The sequence below is a fragment of the Callithrix jacchus genome, chromosome 6, assembly GCF_049354715.1.
Source record: "Callithrix jacchus isolate 240 chromosome 6, calJac240_pri, whole genome shotgun sequence".
Classification (NCBI taxonomy): Eukaryota; Metazoa; Chordata; class Mammalia; order Primates; family Cebidae; genus Callithrix; species Callithrix jacchus.
Genome location: NC_133507.1, coordinates 82,119,011 through 82,143,162, shown reverse-complemented (window position 1 = coordinate 82,143,162; position 24,152 = coordinate 82,119,011). Strand labels below are relative to the sequence as shown.

Below are 24,152 nucleotides of genomic sequence, written 5' to 3'. Positions count from 1 at the left end.
TTCAGATATGGGAGAACATACACAGTATATTAACAGGGAGCCAAATGACTGATGCCAAGGTGCAGAAATACAGATTTCACTTTCACTGACTGGCTTTCATAACCATCAAAGTAAGCAGATTTGCTCAGAAACTTATTTGGGTTCCCATAAAGAAGGCTGCAATCTGCACCAGTATCCACCAGTGCCAGCACCGCACCCACTGTACATTGGTGGGGAGCCAGTGGATCACTAATTCCACATGTGGCCTCTGGTCATCTGGTGTCCCCCCAAGCTGGGCATCTTGGCCAGTTCCTTAATCAGACAGAAATGGCTGTACATTTCCACCTTGCTGCAGCAAGTAATCTTTGAGCTAAAGCACCCAGGTGGGACTGGGTGGCACAGCAATGTCCTTCTCCCCCTTGGGCATTTTCTGGAATTGCTGCCTCAGAGACAACCGTTGCTGCAAAGTTAAGACTACTTCACTGGGGTGCTTATTTTCTCTTGGTCAACCCCAGCCAAATCAAATCTATCCACATCCACAAGCATATCACTCGTTGGGGCCTCCTTTTCCCTCATTAGGGGCCCCCTATGGGTGGGGCATCTTCCCCTTCTTTATGGCACAGACCCCTCAGTCCTGCCAATGGCCTTCTGCTTCCCCTAGAACCACTATTGCAGTGATCACTTCATGTATTTGTCACCCTACATACAGGGTGGGGACAGCAGCTGGGGAGCCAAAGGCACTCAGGAGTGCAAAACCCAACATGAAACTCCTCACGTGGAGGTGAAATGTTCATTATCTGGTCTCTGGGTATTCAGGTCAAACACAGCCTGCCACATACCCATCTCCCAGATGATTTGCACCAAATCAGCATATGACTGCCATTTACTCAGTTTCGGGTATTTCAACAGCATCATTCCACACAGTCTGTATGGCTGCCCATAGCCACTCAATCAGTGTGTGGTCACCTTGCTCTTGTGCCAACCGCTTGCTCACCTGAATCTGGTATACTGCATCCCTCAGGGACTGGATGTGTAGTTCTCGTAGTGCAGTCAAATATGCCCATCCAGCTCTGCCAGCAAAGACTCATTCATCAGTCCTCTGTGCTTCCAGCTGCTTCAGCATCTTCTTCATTCTTGCTAGGGACCCATTTACCTCCATCCAAGTTTCCATCACAGCCCATCCAACTGGCACAGCTGCCACTGGGTACCACAATCCATGTTGCGGCCACATGGCTGACCCAAAATCAGTAGGAACCAAAGGCTCACTCACCTCAGGATCCTGTTTGTGATGCCAATTGTTAGGTTCTAACTGAGGTCCAAGGGGAGTGGTGGGTGAGTGGGGGGATAGATGGAAAAACACTCGAGAAATCATAGACAGTTTCAACGTGGCTTTACTCTTTCTGGGTGTGAATGAGCCATATGTGCAGCATTAGCAGGGTAATAATTATACCTTTTACAGACAATAGTGTCTCCGAGCTAAGCATGAGCTCTCATAGGGCATCATCTAATGCTCCTCACATGGTGTGGTTATATAATGTACAGGGTTATGTGCTTGCACTTCAAACCCACTGAGTCATGCTGCACCAGAAGGCCACCTCAGCCTACTCCTGACTAAAGCACAACCATTTCCCTCACAGCTATGGAAATACCTCGATTTAAAAATAGTTTATTGCTAACAACAACAACAAAAAGTTAATGATCACCTGAGCCTTCAGCAAGTAATAATCTTTTTGCTAGTGAAGGGTCTAGCCTCAATGTCAACATCTGCTGACTGGTCAGGGTAGTGGTTGCTGAATATTGGGTTTTCTGTGGCAATTCTTTAAAATAAGACAATGAAGTTTGCCACATTGATCAACTCCTCCTTTCATGTAAGATTTCTTTAGCATATGATGCTGTTTAATAGAAGTTTACTCACAGTAGAACTACTTTAAAAATTGGAATCTATTCTCTCAAACCCTGCTGCTGCTTTATCTACTAAGTTTCTTAATATTCTAAATATTTTGTTGTCATTTCAACAATCTTCACAGCATCTTCAGGAGTAGATTCCTTCTCCAGAAGCCACTTTTATTCAGCCATAAGATGCAGCTGCTCATCTGTTCAAGTTTTATCATGACATTGCAGCAATTCAGTCACATCTGCAGGTTCCACTTCTAATTATAGGTCTCTTGCTCTTTCCACAACATCTGTGATACTTCCTCCAGTGAAGTCTTGAACCCATCAAAGTCATCCATGAGGATTGGAATTCACTATTTCCAAATTCCTGTAAATGCTGATATTTTGACCTCTTCTCATGAATCAAGAATATTCTTTGCTCCTGCCACCATATTTTCCACATATGAAGGAGGTATGGGCACAGACCAAAAGCCAAGCCAGGATAAACAAGGGATTGCTGTATCTCTGGCTGTTATGTGATGGGCACCAACAAGCAGAGGCTGCTCTACCGAGGTCAGAGGGAATGAATATTCCTAATGGCACCTAGAATGGTAAATCCTTTCCAGAAGGTTTTCCATTTACTTTGCCCAGATGCATCAAGAAAACACTGTATATATGGAAGGTATAGCCTTACCAAATGTATTTCTAAATTTAAAAAGACTTTAAAGTTGATGGATTTTCAAGGTGAAAGACGATCCATGGCTACAGAATGGATATTGTGCTGGCAGGCAAGGAAACAACACTAATCTCTTTGTACGTCTCCATTGCAGCCCTTAGATGACTAGGTGCACTGTCAATGATCAGTAATATTTTGAAAGGAGTATTTTTTTCTGAGCAGTAGGTCTCTCAACCATGAGCTTAAAATAGTCAACAAATCATGCTGCAAACAGATGTGCTGTCCTCTAGGCTTTGTTATTCCATTTATAGAGCACAGGCAGAGTAGATTTAGCATCATTCTTAAGGGCCCTAGGATTTTGGGAATGGTAAATGACCACTAGCTTCAACCTAACATCCCCAACTGTGTTAGCCTCTAGCAAGAGAATCAGTGGGTCCTTTGAAGCTTAGCCAAAATAGGATGATAGTATATATTATATTAGGACAGTTTTTTTAAAATTCACAATATATTCTAAACATCTTTCTATGGCAATTTTAGAAGTGCACACTATTTATTCTATTCTATGGGTGTATCATAATTTGTTCAAAAATCACAATTATTGAACAGTTAGCTTATTTAGTTTTTTGTCGTAAACAGTGTTTGATAAAAAATATTTTTCATAGCCGTTTTACATTATTGAATTACTTCAGAAAAACAAATTGCTAGAAGTGCACTTTCTTCATCAAAAGATAACACATTTTTAAGGCTTTTAGTTCTTACCTTGAATTTACTTTTTCAAAACATTATATAAATATATGCATATAATGTGCACTTTGCAATATGGGTATGACAAGTTTTTGTATTGCTAATTTGATAGATGAAAAGTCAGATTTCATTTCTTTTATTTGTTCAATAAGTATTTTTGAGACTCTGCTATATGCTTGACACAGACCTCATTTCTGGAGACAGAGAAGCAGCTTGCTTTTGTGGAGCTTACATTCTAGGGAGTATGTGAGGTGGCAGACTGGGGAGAAAGAACAAAGTTCAGAAAAGAGAAAAAAATAAATTCTTAAATAAATTTGAAAAGAAAGGGATGATTAAGAGGATAATTCAAATGGCAACTTCGATTAGGAAGGGAGAGAAGTGTTTCAAGAAAATAGGAAAAGCTTCTCTTTTGATTTTAATATCTAAATCAGGCAAAGATCATACAAGAAAGAAAAATTATAGGACAGTCTCACATGGAAATTTTGATGCAGAAACCCTAAATAAAATATTGATAAATCAAAGTGAGTTAGTTTGTGTTCAACCTCCTGACCACATAGGCTTTATTTGAAGAATTCAAAAATGGTTCAATTTTTTTTAAATCAGTGTAATCTATAACACTGAATAAATTAAAGGAGAAAAACCATATGGTCATCACAACAGATACATTAAAAACATTCCATAAAATTGAACAATAATCACAAGAAAAACTACTAGCACTTTAGGAATAGAAGAATAATTTATTAATATGATAAAAATGTATTTACAAAAAATAAAAAGCAAAATATTTTCAAAATAGCAAGCATTCCACTTTAAAGTATGAAAGAAAAGTTTGCCTGTTACCACACAAACTTTTCAACATTATACTAGAAGTTCTACCCAATGCAGTAAGAAAAAGAGAAAGAAGAGAAATATAAAGGGTGACTAGCAAGATGTAACTGTCATTATTTGCATATGTTACTATTACCTATATAGAATTAATAGAAAATGTCTGCAAATATGATGGAGTAAAAATCAACTTGTAAAATGTCACTTTCCTATCAATAATCAATTAATAAAAATAAAAAGGTTACCAGTAATAATAACAAAAACTGTAAAATAACAAGGAGAAATCTAACAAGCACTTTATAAACAATTTATCTGAAGAAAACTATAAAACTTTGCTGAGAGACATTTAAACAAATAGATAGATATTGGTAAGACTAACACAATAAAATGCAAATTTCTTCCACATTAATCTGTAAACATAATATAATCCTAGGTTTTCAGATGTTTTGTTTTGTTGATTAAAAGAAAAGCAGAGGAACAGATACTTATTCAGTGATCACTGTATGTCACACTCTGTGGAGGCTGTTGGGATACAGCAAAGAATGAAACAAAGCTTTATCAGGAATCATTGAAGATCTTCTAACATTTACTGTGAATGCCATAAAGAACAAAAAACATGCAGGAGGTACCAGGCTAATGTTGATTTGAGAGGTGATGAAGGGTGTGAGTAGAGAGAAGAGTAATGCAGGCTTTGACATCTATCCATTTAAAAATGTATTATAAGGGGTTTTGAGACCACAGTAGACAGATTAAAAAAATAAAAGAATAGAAAAGATAGAAATAGACCTGGGTATATAGAAATTTGCAGTTTGTTTTAGGTGGCATTTCAAATTAAAATAGAGAAAAGATGAATTGTTCAACAGAGTTGTGACAATTGGGATAAAATTAGTACTAATCTCACAATCTAGTGTCAGCCCAAATAAAGATTAGAAGGATTAAAGATGTTTACATTTTTCTAATTTTACTTTTCCCTATGAAGTATTTTGAACTTATTAAAAAGTACAGGAAATAATGACATTAGTAATTTTTAATCAAATCACATCACATTAATTCTGATTTCTCTCCCATTTTTTAAAAGAAATGATATATTACTGACGAAGCTGAAGCCAATCTCCATTCCTTCTCCTTCCCTCCCTCTCCAGAGATAACCATTATTCTGAAATCAATATGTTCATATGAAAGGATATTTTTATATTTTTACTCAATATACGTTATTTTTTAATAGTATATAGTGTTCTTTAACTTTTTAAAATTTTATGCTTGTTTGCTTTTATGTGTTGGTCTTTAATCCACCTGGGTTTGTTTTATGTATGACTTGGGGTAGGTATTTAATTTTATTTTTCCATATCAATTACCTATCCTGCAGAAGAACCTATCACCCCATCCTATTCCCATTTATTCTTATAATACATCTTTTGTTTTATTTATTCCATGTCTATATATTTTGTGTTGCTATTGTGAACTATGTTTTTCTTCTCTCTCTCTTTTTTTTTTTTTGAGACAGGTTTTCACTTTTCACCCAGGCTGTAGTGCAGTGGTGTGATCTTATCTCACTTTGACCTCTGCCTTCCAGGCTCAATCAGTTCTCCCACCAGGCCTCCTGAGTAGTTGGGACCATAGGCATGCATCACCAATTCTAGCTAATTTTTGTATTTTTTTGTAGAGCTGCAATTTCACCATATTGCCCAGGCTGATCACAAACTGAGGCTCAAGGGATCTGCCCACCTTGGCCTTACAAAGTGCTGGAATCAGCTGGGATGAGTGCTCCCTTCCTTCTGTTTGTTTTGTTTCAGTTTTGGTACAGCCTGGTCTCCCTAAACTGCCCCCAGGCTTGCTCTGAATTCCTAATCTCAAGCAATTCCCCCATCTAGGCCTCCCAAATTTCTGGGATTACAGGCTTGAACCACATCATCCCCTTCTCTTTTCTTTCTGTTTGACTTTATGTGATTTTTCAATTTATATGAAGCTCTCCTTTTTATTTTTATTGTATATTTATTTTTTAACAGCTCATCTTTCTGAACCGTTTTATTGATTTAGTTGGTAGACTTAGTTTTCTTATGTTGATTATTTTATTATTAGTAGTGAATGGTAATTCTAAATCTTTGCCATTATTTATATATATCATGTTCTTATCGGGTTATTTTGACTAATTCTTACAGAATAATGTTAAATAAATGTACCATGTACAGTTTTTAATTTGCTAAGAATATTTTAAATAGAAGTGGATATTGAACATCATCAAATAACTTGAGTCATTTATAGTGACAGTCATTTCGTTTTTTAACCTATTGTAATAATATATTTTATTAAATTTCCCAACATAGACATTTCATATTCTCCTTTTAAACTCTATTTCACCATGTATTTGATTTGCTTACTTTTAAAATCTAATCTCCATAGAGGTGAGTGGAGATTTCTATTTTTATTTACTTGTTTTTATGTATCCTTCATACCTGATACAATGCTTAGCATAGAATAGACACTCAGTAAATATTTACTGAATGAATAAGTGAGATTCATTTTTAGTTTTTTTTGTCTTGTCATTGTCATGTACGAGTTTGATAAATGAAATTAAAGACTTTCCTTCTTTTTCTAAGATCATTGAAAGTATTGAAGTATCACTAGAACCATCTGTTGTATTGGTCTTTAAAAGGGAGCAGCTTTTGTTGTGGTTATCCAAGTCTACCTTTCTTGTTTTTGTTTCATCTCTTATTTTTTTCTGTTTCTTCGGGTTTATATTTTCCTTTTTTTCAGTTTTCTTGAATTCAGTGCTTGGTTTATATATTTCAGACTTTATTTATTTTTTAATAAATAGGTTTAAAGCTCCAAGTTTTCTTCTCAGATCAATCCTAAATAGCCTGTAATTTATTATTGATTTCTTCTTTAATACATGTATTAAAGGATATATAGGAGATAAACTTTTAAGTCCTTGTATTTCTAAAAAATGTTTATTTTACTTTTATGTTTGAGAACTGCTTTTACTATATATGAATTCAAAATCATCTTTCTCACAACTTTTGAGACATTGTTTCATTTCCTACAGCGATATTGATCACGATTGATATGTGACTTCTTTCTGGAAGCCTTTAAGATCACCTTATCTAGTGGTCCAAAATTTTATAAGCTATATCTAGTTGTGAGTTTTTGAGTTTCTTAAAATGTAGTATACTTGGAATACAAGGACTTTCAGTCTTAAGTCTTATCTTAAATCCTTTTTTATCTCCAAAATATTATCTTCTATTATATCTATAATTATTTTTACATCTATATTTCCCTATATATTCTCATTCTGGGATTCCTTTTAGTTGAATGTCAACCCTTTAGAATCAAGCTTCTGTAACTCTTAACTTTCTCATATTTTACCCAGCTAGTGCTTTATATTCTACTTACTGAAGATTTTTCTCAAATTAGTTTTCCAAATCACCTATTGAATGTAGCAATCACATATTTAATTTCCAAGACCTCTTTCATATTTCACACTTATACTTTCTTTAAGATATCCTCCTCTTGTTTATGGATGCAGTGTATCAGAAGTTTTCCGAAGTTATTTTTATGTTTTATAAATATTCTCCCTTTTCTCAGTGGTTAATATCCTGTTCCCATTTGTTGTCTTTCTTTTTCTCTTCATCGCGGTAGATGTGATTCACATGTCTGACACCTGTTTACTTTTTAATTAAAGTTATAGAAAAGCTCTGATTCCTATGTGCGTGAACAGACTAGTGTATTGGCTGGCTTGTCTTGGAAGAGGTATACATGATGGTAGCCTTATAGTTTGCAACCCCTAAATACCAAAATGCTGATGTCTCTGATGGAGAGCATTGCCTCTTATTCTAGCTGTCCTGGTTCTCAGTAAAATTGTGTTCAGTATTTTGGAGAAGAAACCTCCATTACTTCTTTTCTTTTCTTTCTTTTTTTTTTTTGTCACAGAGTCTAACTCTGTTGCCCCGACTGGAGTTCAGTGTCTCAATCTCGGCTCACTGCAACCTCCACTTCCAGGGTTCAAGAGATTCTCCTGCCTCAGCCTCCCAAATAGCTGAAATTACAGATGTGCACCACCTCACCCAGCTAAGTTTTGTGTTTTTAGTAGAGACAGGTTTCATCATGGTGGCCAGGCTGGTTTTGAACTCCTCACCTCAAATGATCCTCCCTCATTGGCCTCCCAAAGTGCTGGGATTACAGGCATGAACCTCCGTGCCTGGCCCAGAAACCTCCATTACTTTTGCTTGGAGTAAGGGTGGAAATTGCCTGTTTGCTGAACATTTTGGGGTGACAAATAGTAGTTGGGAAACTTAACACTTTGTCTTCTTTTCTCTATTTTTGAGACAGGGTCTTGCTCTGTTGCTCAGGCTGGAGTGCAGTGCTGCAATCATAGTTCATTGCAGCCTTGAAGTTCCACACCAAAGTGATCCTCACACCTCAGCTAAATATAGCTGGGACCGTAGGTGCACACTACCACACGCAGGTCATTTTTTTCATTTTTTGTAGAGGTTGGGTCTTGGTATATTGCCCAGGCTGGTCTCAAACTCCTGGCCTCAAATGATCCTCCTGCCTTGGCCTTTCAAAGTGCTGGCATTACAGGTGTGAGCCGCCGCACTTGACTCCACAACTTTGCCTTCTGATTTTCAATTATTTTTTTGTTTTCAGCCTCACAGGTCTCTACTAAAGTTCATTGTATTTTGTGTTTCCAATTTCCCTGCCTGTCTAGGATTCCTACAGCAGGTTGCCCCACTCCTCACTTTTCATCCCTTCCTCTACTGATCTTTATCACTCACCACTCCTTCTATTTCCTTCTTTCTGAAATTGTTCAATTTTCTTTTCCACTGACAGATAGCCCTTTATTCCTTTTTCTTATTTTTTTTCTCTTTAAAACTGTATTTATTTACTAGTATTTTAAGGAGATCTCAAGAGAGAAAATACAGGAATATGAGCTCAGCCTCGTATCTCATCTCTCACTCCCATAACAAAGACCCATCTTAAGAGCTTTTGCTGCCTTTATTTTTATTAAGATGTGGAGTCTGTAACTGATGTTTCAGTTTCCTCTTTGGAGAATGATTTTTAGGCTCTAGGTAATTTTATTTATGCTCTTTATCTTTAGTCAGTTGTTTCTAGTTTTATTATCCTATAATTAGTGGCTGGCCTATAAAATTTTTAATTTTTGAAGTTCAGTGACGTTTTCTTTGTATTACAGAATACAATCAATATCGGTAAACATTCTGTGGACATTTGAAGAGAATTACGTTCTCTGTTGTATACACGGTTAGGTACATCTGTTATATTGGTTAATTCTTTAATTTACTTTTGAATGTTTGATTTGTAAATGACTTTTCGAAAGAAGCTATTTTCCCAAAACAATTATTTCTATCTTTTTGTGCTCTCCTTGAATTTCAAATAGCTTTTGTTTCATATTTCAGCACTATGTTATTTCTAGCATGGAAGTTCATAAAGTACATATCCTTATTGTGGATCTATACTTTATAATCAGTTTAAAATAATTCATTTTGTCTATATAATACATTTTGCTTTAATTTCCATCAGTATGCTATTGATGTTTCCACTTTGCTTCTTGTTATTCCTACTTTTTTAATTGACAAAGAAAAATTGTATATATTTATTGTGTAAACATGAGGTTCTGAAATATGTATACATTGTGAAGTGGCTAAATCAAGCTAATTAGCATATGCATTACTTCCATTTTTACCATTTTTTGTGATGAGAACACTTAATATCTACTCAGCAGTTGTCAAGTACACAATACATTTGTATTAACCACAGTTGCCGTATTATAAAATAGGTCCCTTGAACTTATTTCTTCTGACCAGCTGAAATTCTGTACCCGTTGACCAGCATCTCCCCCATCTCCTCCTCCCCTCCTCTCTGTGGTAACCACATTCTATTCTCTGCATCTATGAGTTTGACTTTTTAGATTCCACATGTTAATAAGATAATGCAGTATTTGTCTTTTTGTGCCTAGCTTATTTCACTTAACATAAGTCCTCCAGGTTCATCCATGTTTTCACAAATAACAGTATTTCCTTCATTTTAAGGCAGAGTAGTAGTGTCTTATGTGTTGATACACCATGTTTTCTTTACCTGTTCATCTGTTGATGGACACTGAGTTGATTCCATATCTTGGCTATTAGTTGTATAATGCTATAGTGAATGCAGATATATCTTTGAAAGACTTATTTCATTTCCTCTGAATAATACCCACTAGTGGGATCATGTGCTAGTTCTGTTTTTAAGTTTTTTGAGGAACTTCCATACTATTTTCCATAATGAGTATACCAATTCACATTCCTACTTACAGTGTACAAGGGTTCTCATTTCTCCACATCCTTGCCAATACTTACCTTTTTTTTTTGTAATAGCTATTCTAACAAGTGTACAGTGATTCTTCATTGTGGCTTTAATTTGCATTTCTTTGATGATTAGTGATGTTGAGCATTTTTCCATATACCTATTCTCTGTTGTATGTCTTCTTTTGAAAAATGTCTATTGGGTCCTTTGCACACTTTTTAATTGAGTTATTTGTTTGCCTCTTATTGAGTTGTTTGTGTTCTGTATATATTTTAGATATTAACTCCTTATCAATTATATGGTTCACATATATTTTCTTCCATTCTATAGGTTGTCTCTTTATTGATTGTTTCTTTTGCTGTACAGAAGTGCTTTTTAGTTTGATATAATTCCATTTTTCTATTTTTACTTTTTTGTTGTCTGTGCTTTTTATGTTTGCATTTGCCTGATATATCTTTACATATCTTTGTGTTTTCCTTTAATTTTAACCTTTGCCTAGAAATTGCTAAGGTGTAAGTTATTTAAGCAATGTAAAATTATATTTTGTTTTCTAGACAAGGCTAAAAGTCATATATTTCAGACAAAGAACAGAATGATCTCACTATTATTGTAAGAAAAAAAACCTATTTGTTCTCATTTTATGCTAGTTTTTTACACTTCTTTTTAGAAAACATTTCTCTTTGTCTATTATCTCATCTTTTGCTGAAATTACCTTTGCAAAAATTATGACAGTGAGAGAAATCTGACAGGGCTGACTCCATCATGCTTCCAACCTCACAAGATGCAAAGGCATCTTGTGAGGTTGCATCTTGTGCATCAGTCAAACTATGGAAGGAATTTAGTTTAAAGTTTAACTTTAAAACAAAGATGACTAACAGTCCCTCCCTAACGCTAACCTCCACCTTGCTTGGGGATTGAAACGGCACTTGTAACATTAACAAATTGGCCACACAGTTAAAATTATGGTTCAAGGGTCACGTATTGGTGGTCACAAGATTCGTAACTCCCCAGTTGCTCCTGTATATGACATCATTATGGTAAAACTTAAGACTCGTGTTTGAGTTATTTTTCAGACCTTGCATTCTGATGGGCGAGCTGGGACCACCCTAACCAGTAGTAACCCATACCAAGAAACTGACTCAGCAGATTGTGACGCCATCACCCTCAGGAATAGAGACAGTGCCAGAAGACAGCTTCGACCCCCTATGATTTCATCCCCAACCAAACCAATCAGCATTCCACATTCTCTAGCCTTCTACCCACCAAATTCCTTGAAAAACTCTAGCCACCAATTTCTCCCAGGAGGCAGACTTGAGAATTATCTCCTGTCCTGCCACTAGACTGCCTTATAATAATTGAACTCTGTCTCTGCTGCAACACTTCCGCTGTTCTCATTATGTTGGCATTTTTGGGCAGCAGGGAAGAACCTCGTTGGGCAATAACAATACACGTACTGGAAAGTGAGAATGCTTGGCTTTGCCCGTGTCCCTTATTGATAGGTGAAGTCCACTTTCATCATTTGTACTTATCAATGCTAGATAATACTTCTTTGCTATTTTTTCTATTCCTTTGTTCTGCTATACCCATCAGGTTTTTCTTAATCTTTTTTATTCTAGTTCTCATTTGGAAGTTTTATGTCATATTCTTATTTTACTAGTGCTTCATTTCTCTTCAGTGTCATGAGTAAAATTGTCTAATACTTTCCCATGTGTACAATGAGACATTTAACATGATTTTACTTTCTCCTATTCTTAGCCTCACCCCCCACACCACCATACATACAACATTTTTTTGTTGAAATAATCTCGACTTTTTACTTTAATGTTGCTTTTTTTTTACACTATGTAAATTTTGTTAAATGATTATTTGAATTTAGGCATAACCCAAAATGTTACTGATTTAGTTGCTAATACTCATTCATAGTCAAAATATTTTGCATTTCTTAAAGTCCTAATTTTTTAAGAAGGATGGTAAATATTTCTGGGTTCTTGCATGACTGTGAAATAGTATCTTTGGAAATGAATGATAAAGCTAGGCTGGGTTTAGAATTCTGTTGTAAAAACCTTTTACACTTAAAAATTAATTGAGTATGTTTATTTATTTATTTATTTTGAGACAGAGTTTCACTCTTGTTGCTGAGGCTGGAGTTCAATGGTGCGATATCAGCTCACTGCACCCTCCACATCCCAGGTTCAAGCAGTTCTCCTGCCTCAGCCTCCTGAGTAGTGGAATTACAAGCGCCCCCCGCCCCACTACACCTGGCTAATTTTTGTATTTTTAGTAGAGACGGGGTTTCACCATCTTGCCCAGGCTGGTCTCAAACTCCTGACCTCAGGTGATCTGCCTGCCTTGGCCTCCCAAAGTACTGGGATTGCAGGTGTGAGCCACCATATTTAGCCTGTTTTCTTACATATGGCCGTGTGAGAGAAGTCGGATGTTGATCTGATCAATTTTTGTTTTAGATAATGTGTTTTCTTATGCAACTCATAGAAGATTTTTGTTTTCCTTTATTCTTTAAATTCATAAGCATCACTAGATATTCTTTTTTGACTGCATTTGACTATAACCTTTGAGTATAAAAATTTATATTTTTCTTTATTTCAGGAAAATTTCCAGTATTATTTCTTTGATTGTTGCTTCCTTTCCATCATCTTCTCACCTATTCATATTTTTATTATTGGACTCCTGGATTTGTCTCTCTATTAATCAGAGTTCTCCAGAGAAACAGAAGTAGTGAGATATATATAGAGAGAGAGATTTATTTTAAAGACTTGTCTTATGTGATTGTGGAGTGGGCAAGTGTGCAGGCTGGAAATTTCTGCAAGAGGGGATTTTTTTTTTTTTTTTTTTTTTTTTTGAGACAGAATTTCGCTCTTGTTGCCCAGGCTGGAGTACAATGGCGCGATCTTGGCTCACTGCAACCTCCACCTCCTGGTTCAAATGATTGTCCTGCCTCAGCCTCCTGAGTAAGTGGAATTATAGGCATGCGCCATCATGCTCAGAAAATTTTGTATTTTTAGTAGAGACAGGGTTTCTCCATGTTGGTCACACTGGTCTCAAACTCCCGACTTCAGGTGATCTGCCCTCCCTGGCCTCCCAAAGTACTGAGATTACAGGCATGAGCCACATCACCGGGCCAGAAGGGGATATTAAAGTCTTGTAACCCAAAGCAGTCTAGGGAGAATTTCTTCACAGGAGACCTCACTCTTTTCTCTAAAGACTTCAAGTGATTGGATGAGGCTTGTACACTTTATGGGAGTAATATGCTTTACTCAGAGTATACTGATCTAAACTTTAATCACATCTAAAATTTACTTTCACAGCAACATCTAAACTGGTGCTTGAGCCAGGAACTGTATACCATAGCCTAGCTAGGTTGATGTATAAAGTTAACCATCACAGCCTGGACATCACTTTTTTTCTTGGCCCTTCTTTCTTTATTATTTTAACATGAGTTCTAAAATAATTTCTCGAAACAGTCTTCTAAAATCATGTATTTGCTGCTTACAGCATTTATTGCTTGTTACAAATTTGTTAATTTTTATTTGAAAGTAATATTTTCTGATTTTATATTTTTCTTTTTTTTGTAATAAAGGTATTTTAATTATAGCAATACAATTGAAAAAATAATCATTTTATAACATCAAAATGACAGAAAATTTAAGACAACTTTATAATGTAAATGGCAACATGAGTGGACCAAAGCAAGGTAATAAAGAATTACCTGTTAGTTAATCAACATTTTAATATAGGCTACTTAAAATCTTTTTCCTGAATATATTATTTTTTAAAATGAAAGGTCAAATTAGTATCAACATATCATAGTTTTCCAAGACACATCAGCACATAATCCAAGGCATATGTTGCATTAATTTAAATACTGTATTAACAAAGCTAACAAAATACAGACAAATAAAAGTATTTTTCACAGTTTCTAAGTTTTCTCATATTTTATTGAAAATATATTTTAATTTGAAACATTCTTGGATACTTATATTTTTGTTTTGACTATATTTTTAAACCTTGGCTGAGCATGGTAGCTCATGTCTATATTCCCATCACTTTGGGAATCCAAGACGGGGGATCGCTTGATGCCAGGAGTTTGAGACTAGCCTAGACACCAAAGCAAGACCCTTTCTCGACCAAAAAACAAACAAAAAGTTAGCCACATGTAGTGGTGCATGCCTGTAGTTCTAGTGGGAGGAAGGCCTGAGCTTAGGAGTTGGAGGCTAGAGTAAGCTATGATCATGTCACTGCACTCCAGCCTAAGTGACAGAGTGAGACCCTATCTAAAATAAACAAATAAAAATAGAACTTTATTTTGAAAAGTGGCAAAGCTATAGACTATTTGTAAGGGTACTATAATTAATATTATTGCTTTTAATTTAGATTAATCAATTATCATTTGCCATATTTAGTTTATCTCTCATTTTATATATATATATATATATACACACACACATCACTTATTTTGCTAAACCATTGAAGAGTAAATTGCAAACCTTATAAACTTTTACTTAAATACTTAAGTATATATCTCTGAACTAGGCTATTCATTTACATGATTTAAAATAGATGCAAAATTTAGAAAATTTAATATTGATACAATATTAATATAGTCTGTTTAAATTTTTCTAATTACTTCAGTAATGTCTTTTTATAGCAACTTTTTTTTCAATCTGGGTTCTACCTGAGAATTATACATTGCCCTTAGTTATTATGTAAGAGATTTTTTGAAGTAATTTGCTCTTTCTTGACTTAAATCTGTTTCACAAAGAAATATTTGATATGACTCCTTAGAATGTGCCTTTTTTTAAATATGCATGATGACTTTTTTTAATTACCTTTAAAGAGCAGTTCTGCATGTTTTCAGTATCGGGATATCAGAATTTTGGGTAAAAATTCCATTGGTTCTTATTTTTAAATTTTAAACCCAAAGAAGAAGAGAAAGTTTGTATTTTCTCTCATTTTGGTATACTCAGTTACTTTTGGCTCTATGCCTTTGGAAAACAATTGTATCTCCCTTTCTTCAACATCACTCTTATGGGGCAATTTTCAGTTGTCCACAGTATTTATAGCGAGTTATGTTAAATCCAGTTGAGAATTTGAATTGTAAGATCTAGTTCAATTAACAATAATTATTAAGGTAAGGCAAATAAAGAGCATTTGTGAGACATGGTAAGAACTTATGGGAAGTTCAAAGCCTTGAGTCTAAAAATATGAATAATATTTGGGTGATAGGGGAAACATTCCTGTTGAGAGTTTAGGACAAATATAGGTCATAAAATTTGGTCTTACTAGGAAGCATATCATAGAACTCATTCCTTTACTTAAATTTTAACAGAGAAAACACAAACTTAAGTATGTAGCTAATATATATTATGTATATAATATAAACAAATATAAATATGTGTAGAAATTGTTCAGTTCATCCAAGCTGTCAAAATATGTCCTAAAGTTGTTTTTAATATTCTGTAACTTTTTTTTTTTTTTTTGGAGACAGGGTCTCACTATGTTGCCCAGGCTGGTCTCTTGAACTCTTGGCCTCAAGCAATGTAATTTTTTTGTCTCTACTTTACCTGTGTTTACTCAAGCAATGTGGTTTTTTGTGTCTACTTTATCTGTATTATGTACCCTTTTTCATTCATAATGCCTTTTATTTGTGCCTGTTTCATTTTCATCATCAGTCCTGCTAGAGATTGGTCTATATCATCGTTTTTTCCCTCTTTCTTCTTTCGTATATTTACTAGTATTTCTTTTCTCACTTATTTGATTGAGACATAATTGATTAGCTTTTATCTTTGTTTTTCTAATTTAATAAATTCATTGAGGCAATGCTTTTTACTGTTTTAACTAATTGAATGGTTTTTAATATCAGGTTAATTGAGATATAATTTGTATAAAGTCAAATCACCTTCTAAGTGTATAGTTCTGAGTTTTGGCATATTGTACACATTCATTTAACCACCACAATAGTCGAGATAGAGAACCTCCATCACCCATGAAAATTTTCTTGGGTCCCTTTGTGGTAAACTCCTCTCCCAACTTCAGCCCTTGGAAACCAATGATTTGTTTTCTGTCCCTGTAGTTTTGCTTTTTCCAGACTGACATATAAATGTAATTATACCATAAGTAGCCGTTTTTTTCTATCTTCTTTCACTTAATATAATGTATTTGAGGCTCATGATTGTTATTATGATATTATGATCAGAGGTCTGGTTTATATGATTCTGATTCTTTGGCACTTATTTGGGCTTATTTTGAGGTTTAGTGTTTGATCCGTTTTCATGAATGGTCTCTGTGTGTGTTTTAAAGGAATTCTCTATTTTGTAGTACAGGTTCATATACCTAATAGAGAGGCTTGTTGATTGTGTTGTTTAAATCTATTTTTACTAATTTTATTCATATAATTCATCAGATTTTGATAGAGTTGTGTATGTGTATGTGAAAATTTCTTACTGTGTCTCTGAATTTTTCCATGTCTTTTGGTAATTTGTATGCTTTTAAGTATATTAAGGCCATCATTTAAAAATCTTCATACATTTTTAATGCCAGTTTTTTCTCATTTAATGCTTATTTATTTGCCCTAAATTCTATTTTGTTTAATTATTTGTTTTAGTCAGGGTTCCCTAGAAACAGAACTAGTAGGATATATCAAAAGGTATGTGAAAAGGGATTTATTAGGGGAATTGGCTCACTTGATTATGGAGGCAGAGAAGTTCCATGATAGATTGCAAGCTAGAGAACCAGGAAAGCTGATCTCACTCTGTCCAAGTATGAAGGCCTCAGAACCAAAGAAGCTGATAGTGTAATTCTCAGTCTAAGGCTGAAAGGCCCGAGAGCCCAGTAGGTCACTGGTGTCAGTCCTGGAGTTCAAAGGTTGGAGAACCTGGAGTTCTGAAGTCCAAAGGCAGGAGAAAGGTGTCGTGACTCTGGCAGAGAAGTGGTGAAAAATTTTCCTTCCTGCATTTTTTTTGTTCCATCTGGACCCCCAAGCGATTGGATGGTGCCCACCCACATTGAGGGTGGATATTTTCCACTCACTCCACCAACTCACATGCCAGTCTCCTCTAGGAACACTATCACAGACACACTGGGACAGCCTAGTCATTCTAATCAAAAATGAAGCCATCAAGATGTGGTAGCTCACACCTCTAATTCTAACACTGGGAGGCAAGTTGGGAGGTCAGTAGTTCAAGACCAACACGGGCAGCATAGTGAAATCTCATTTCTAAAAAATAGAAAAAGCTATCTGGGTGTAGTGGCATGAGCCTATATAGTCCTAGCTACTTGGAGGGTCAAGACAGGAGGATTGTTTAAGCACAGAAGTTCAAGGGTGCAGTGAGCTATGATTGCACAACTGTACCACAGCCTGGGCAACAAGCAAGACCCTGTCTCTGTAAAAAATAAAAACAAAGCAAAACCATCTAAGTTTCTCTTTTAGCAGAAAAAGGTCAGGCACAGTGCCTACTGAAACACTGAGAGTAATTAATGCTTTACCAGCTGTCTGTCTGAGTATCCCTTCATCCAGTCAAGATGATGCCCACAGTCCACTATCACAGTATTGCTTTGCTACTTTTCTTTTGGCTAATATTTGCCTGACATGTCATTTCCATTCTTCTTTATTTTCATTTAGCTCTAGATGTGTCTCATCTGAACATCATAAAGCTGGATTTATTTTTCCAATTCCAATCTGATAGTATTTTTCCTTTAAGAAGTTAATTTATCGTAGTTATACATTTGGACTCTTTTTTTTTAAGAGGTGAGATCTGTGTTGGAGAGTTAGAATACAGTGGCTGTTCACTGGTGCACTCATAGTACAATGGAGCTTCAAACTTCCTGGACTCAAGTGATCCTCCTGCTTCAACCTCCCAAGTAGCTGGGACTAGAGGCACATGCCCACACCTGGCTTTGGGCTCATTTTAACCATTTTATTGAGGTTTTGTTTAGTTAATTTTTCTTCACTTTTTTTCCTTCTTTCATGCCATCTGTTGAACTGGTATTTCTTTTAAGTACTTCTGCTTTTTTCTTTTTTCTCATTTCCTGGTTTGGAAGCCATAGATTTGTATTTCTGTTCTTTAAAAAACTAACTCCAAAGAAACAACTAAAAAAGGAAAAAACAAAAAAGTTAACCATGAATGTTAATATACATGTGAGATGTATTATCTCACAGAGTCTAAAATCATTTAGTGTATACTTTAGTTAAACAATCCTTGCACAGTTTTATCTGCTTTCTTTACAGTTTTTTCTAGAATTTAATTCACCTTTGTATTTTGCCGATTTTATTTTAAAAGGGACAGTAGTTTGATTTCCATCCTCACAATTACTTCTTATGCCTCTTCCCTTCCCTCAGTGTTCACTTTTCTTTTTCTTTGCTTTTTATTTCCTTTTTCTTGAGTTGGGGATCTCACTCCGTCACCCAGGTTGAGGTGCAGCTCACTGCAGCCTTGATCACCCAGGCTCAAGCGATCCTTCCACCTCAGCCTTCTGAGTAGCTGAGACCTCAGGTGCGCGCCCCCATGCCCAGCTTATTTTTGTATTTTGGGTAGGGAGGGGTTTTGCCATATTGCCCAGGCTGGCCTCGAACTCCACCCTCAAGTGATCCACTCATCTCAGCCTCCCAAAGTGCTCAGTTTACAGGCATGAGCCACCACCCCTGGCCTAAAGTTGTTTTCTTGCTGTGAAAAGTAGTTATTTCAGCAAGCACATGTAGCAGGTAAACTCATTTTTGTAGTTCTGAAAATATCTTTATTTTGGCCTCACTGCCTAATGGTAATTTAGCTAGTTTTCAGTATTTAGGCTACAGTTATTTTTCCCTCAGCAGTTGGATGGTCAGACTCTAATATCTTTAAGCATCTTTTGAGAGATAATAAATCTACCATTTAACTATTGCTGACTTACAAATCATCTTTTTCTCTCTGATAGCATTAAGACTTCTTATTAACTTTGATTTTGTACTTGTTCTATGGTGGCTTGAGATATGGATTTATTTTTATGGATTTTATCTTCTCTGGATTTGATAAAGATGATGCTTTTAATCTAAGATATTCTACTGATCTTTAATACTGGGAATATCTTAGACATTATCTATGCAAACATTCCTGTCTGCCATTCCAACATTCTTGTCTGCCATGCCTTCTATATTCTATTTCTAAAATGTGCTCTATGTTAAGGCCTGGATCCTCCATGACTTTCAACACTGTTTTAGTTTTCATCTCTCTGTATCTCTGTATCACAGTCTCAGTGAATTGCTCAATCATGTTTTTCAGTTTACTAAGTGCCTTTTCTACTATATCCTTTTCTAATATATCCTGTCTACTAGGGTTTTTTCAAATAATAAATTTCAGTTTCCAAGGATTTTTGTCATACATTTTGTATACATCAATACTTAAATTTTCTTTTGATTGTGTTTCAAAATTTCTTATTTTTTAAGATATTTCTTCCTTCTGTATGAATCTTCAACTCTTACCTTTATAATGTTTTCTGATTGCTCTGTAAATATATTTCCTCCATTGAAAAAAAAAATTCGTGCTCTTTCAATTGTGTTTGTTGACTTTCTTAGCTTTAGTTTTCCTCGAGTGCTTTGGAAATCAGTTTGCAGGTTCATCTTGATGGTGACTTTTTTTTCTCTCTGTCTCTGTCTCCTTCTGTTTATCCCAATCACTGAGTCAGTGGGTGGACTGGCTTAAGTTTTAGGAGCTAGGATTTGTCTGCCTTCTCTGTCTTCCTGATTTTTATATAATAGTTTATCCCCAAAAGCTTTTTTCAGCTTCTTTTCACAGTTTGGGGAATCACATCTTTGTGCCATTTTTATGCACTGAGACTTGGTGAAGTCTTTTGCCAGGTGGTTCTTTTTCATCTCCACTAACATGCAATATTAACCCTTGTTGCATCTGACTGCTGCCAGACCTGGAGCTTAACTATTTTATAGTGTCAGCCTTGCATACTACTTGTGTTCTGTTACACAGTGACTTTTTTTTTTAGTACAGCAGTAACTTGATTTTTTTTTCTTTAGTATATCTCTTATACTTTATTCTGTTATACTTTGTCAGTAATGTAGTTTATACTTTATCTGTAATTGCTGAGTACTGTTTCAAACAGAGAAGCCTCTAAAATGTCTATTGCCAGTATCATCTTGACCAGGATCCTGTCAAAACAGTTTGCACTTATGTATTTGGAAATCAGGATATGAATCTTTGTCAAACTCATCATCTTTGGCATATATATGATTCATTCCATTTCTTTGTTTAATGCATAGATATGACACAGCAAAACAAGAATAAGAATACCAATTCATGTTCTGGGGGCATGACTTCTAGACTCAAATTGGATGGATTCAAATCATGGCATTGACGTTTGCTTCCTGCATGATTCATCCTTTCAAAATCTTTGTTTCCTCATCTGTATTTATGACATATCTACTTCATAGACATCTTTAAAGGATTAAATGAAATTTCAAAAACTCATGTTGTTCAAGGTTAAAATTTGTGTATATATATTATATATAACATATATAATATTTTATGTGTGTGTGTATGTGTATATATATATATATATATATATATATATATATATATATATAAAATTACCATAGCATCGTGAACCCTCAATGAATGTTAGCCATTATTTATACAGTGGAATTACCTGATAAACATGTTTAATATATAAATTCACATATAGCCATTCTCTTTTGTAAAATACATGCAGCATAATATATCTTTATAATATATTTTAGAGATATATCTTACTATATATGATATATTAATTTGTACTTTTAAATGAAATATTATCAAGGTTGTTAAACCTCCCACACACTGTATTTCTTTACTTTCTGGGTCATTTAAATGATCCTCAAAAGTAATTTTGACTGGATATTTTTTCCACATAGATTGACTTTTAAGACTTAGCGCCCTCCCCCATCAGATGCAACTGTTAGTTATCTCTATATTAGTCAGTGTATTTTTATGCCAGGCATTGATAATTATATAAAGCTGTATAGTACTGAAAAATCATTTGGCCTCAAAATCCAACATTTATGTTCAAGTCTGGCCTCTTCCATTATCCAGTCACCTCACCTTATTGGATGTCAGTTTCTTCATTTATAAAACAGGGATGGTAACATCTACATATCAGAGTGTTTGTAAAGCTTAAATGCAATAAGGTATGAGAATGCAATCTATAAACTGTAAATTGCTAGATATGTAAGCTATGAGTGCATGTCTTTGTTACGGCAGCTTCCTTCCATCTTTATAGAGTCATATGGAAAGTAGGTAAACCTGAGCCTGGAAAGTGGTTGGATCTCCAATCCATCCTGCACTTCCTGTAGTAAAAGAAAAATTCTCAGTGACAGTTTTACAAATAATGATTCTTGGGGGATGGGAGTGAAGTAGATACATTATCTGCCATTTGTATTTGACACCTTTAACTGCTAAGACCAAAGTATTAGAATCTGTTGCTCTTTCAGCCACAGCATACAATATTTAGCTTTCAGCAATCTGAAGCAGAAATGGGAGACCTAATTTTAGAGGTGAGGTAAGTAGAGCAGACGTTTCCTTTCCTATTCAAATAAAATTATTACATACTATTAGTAGAATATGCCGAACAACTCTAAGAACTAAGCCGTTTATCCTTCACTGATGGCCCTATTTTAAGTCACAAGAAATGTGCTCTCTGCTGAGGTCCCCAATACCGTTTTCTCCTCTTCCTTCACACGCAAATGTAGCCAAAGATACTCTAAATGGACCATGCCTGTGCTTGCTAGAGCAGTGGAAAAGTTAAAGTAAAATTGCTGCTTTTGGGAGCCCAGAAAAAAGCACACAAACACAGCCGAACTCAGCTGCCTTTTAACCCCTTTCTTTTTTACCTATCTTCCTAACTTGCCATATTTGATTCAAAAAATCTAAACAATATTTAAAGGTATACACTGAGTATTCTGCTTTACCCTGTTCCTGTCTGCCCCCACCAGCACCCACTTCTGGTCCCCACTATCACTGGTTTCTTTTGTTCTCGTCTAGTGTTTGTTTATAGAAACAGAAATATGATAATATAGACACAGATGTATTTGTGTAAGACCTTTCTTACACAAATGGTGGCATACTATATATACTATTTTGCCCTTGCTTTTTTTTGTTGAATAATTTATTTAGAGTTTGGGGGATTAAATCTCCACACATGCAGAGCTTCTTCATTCCTCTTTAGAGCTGCATCTTATTACATTACAAGTATATGCCATTGCTTATTTAACCACCCCCTCATAAAGGAACACTTTTTTTTAGTCTTTTGCTGATGTAAACACTAGCACCATAAATAACCTTAAATATTGTCATTTTGTATATACACAGGATGTCTCTACAATACATTGCCAAAAATATGATTACTGAGTCAAAGAGTGAATGCATTTTTTTTTAAGAATTTTCTATTGTTTCAATCACCTCAAAATAACAGATAATGAGGGCATCAGGGAAGGAACCTGGTGGCCGTGTTGTGCAGGCAGACTTGGATTTGATCTGTGTTTTATCCGTCTCTTGGTGCATGACTTTGGGCAACTTACTATCCCTCTCATGGAGCCTTGGTATCATCTTCTATCAAAAGTGGAGTCTGGTCCCTATCTCAATAGAGTAATTATAAAATTAGATGAGATAATGGATGGGTCTTGTCTGCACTGCCACCTTTAAGATGCTGGGATTATTACCCAAAAAATGACTACAAACCTGATGCCAGGCTCACTTTCTTTCTTTCTTTTTTTTGTTCTTAAATCATCAGATTGTAAAATGACTTTTTCTTTTTTTTGATGTATTGTTCTATCAATTTTAATATATACATAGATTTGTATAACTACTCCATAATCAGAATACAAAATAGTAAAGTATTTTTAATTTGGATAGATATTGGCTAGTTGCTCTCCATAAGGGTTGTATACCCTCACTGCCATCTCCCCAACAATAGATGAGAGACTTTTTCCTCACAGTCTTGGAAAATGACAGAGTTGGTTATATGTTTGCTGTCTGTTATAGCCTTCCCTGTGCAGAAACATAGCAGCAGACTAGGGCTACAGCAGCTGTCTGGTCCTTCTTCCCTTGATTAAAGTTGCTTAAGCCTCAAATCTGAAGCTTATAAAGAAAAATAAATACTAAACAGAGGCCTCATATTTTAATCACATTTTAAAGTAGCTACTTTCCCCATCTGCTCCTCAAACAAATAAACAGCTTAGTTTACAGTACTCTGTTATTCTGAAAAACTGAAGAATAACTGAAAGACGGTAGAAAAAGTCATGTCAATAGCAGTTTGAAACAGTAGAAAAAGTCATGTCAATAACCTTTGACATGGTAATTGTTCTCGTTCACAAGTTCCAGTGCACATACAACCTCTTTTTTCTCATCTGCCTCCTACCTAATATCAAAACATTTAGAAGTGAAAGCTGATTAAGATCTTATCATTTTGAATTTTGTAAACTTACTAAAAGAAAGAGTAATATTAATAGAATTGACATGAGAAAGTTGGACTAAACTGAAACATCTACTTTCTTTATTGTAGATGTAAATTAGCCAAACATAACCAAAATATTAGATTTAAAAATCTCTTATTTATAGGCCAGGTCATCCAGCAGGCTTGTATCATTGGCCTCACATAATCTTTCAAAGTTAAGAAATATTACATTAAAATCCAGATCTTTGGACTTCTTGAATAATGAGAATATATGAGAATAATATGCCCATATTTTCACATCACAACTGTTTTCTGGGGCATGCACTCTAATTCA

General features: G+C 35.1%; 1 protein-coding gene and 1 non-coding gene across 27 annotated transcripts in view; one reads left to right on the top strand and one right to left on the bottom strand.

Moving 5' to 3' along the window:
- Positions 1–24,152, top strand: part of MBD5 (methyl-CpG binding domain protein 5) — a 482,676-nt gene that overhangs the window by 226,551 nt on the left and 231,973 nt on the right. The window lies entirely within an intron of this gene.
- On the bottom strand, positions 2,300–2,434 carry LOC118155141 (small nucleolar RNA SNORA48). The gene has a single exon (XR_004745363.1). It is a non-coding gene; the product is annotated as a small nucleolar RNA SNORA48 (small nucleolar RNA).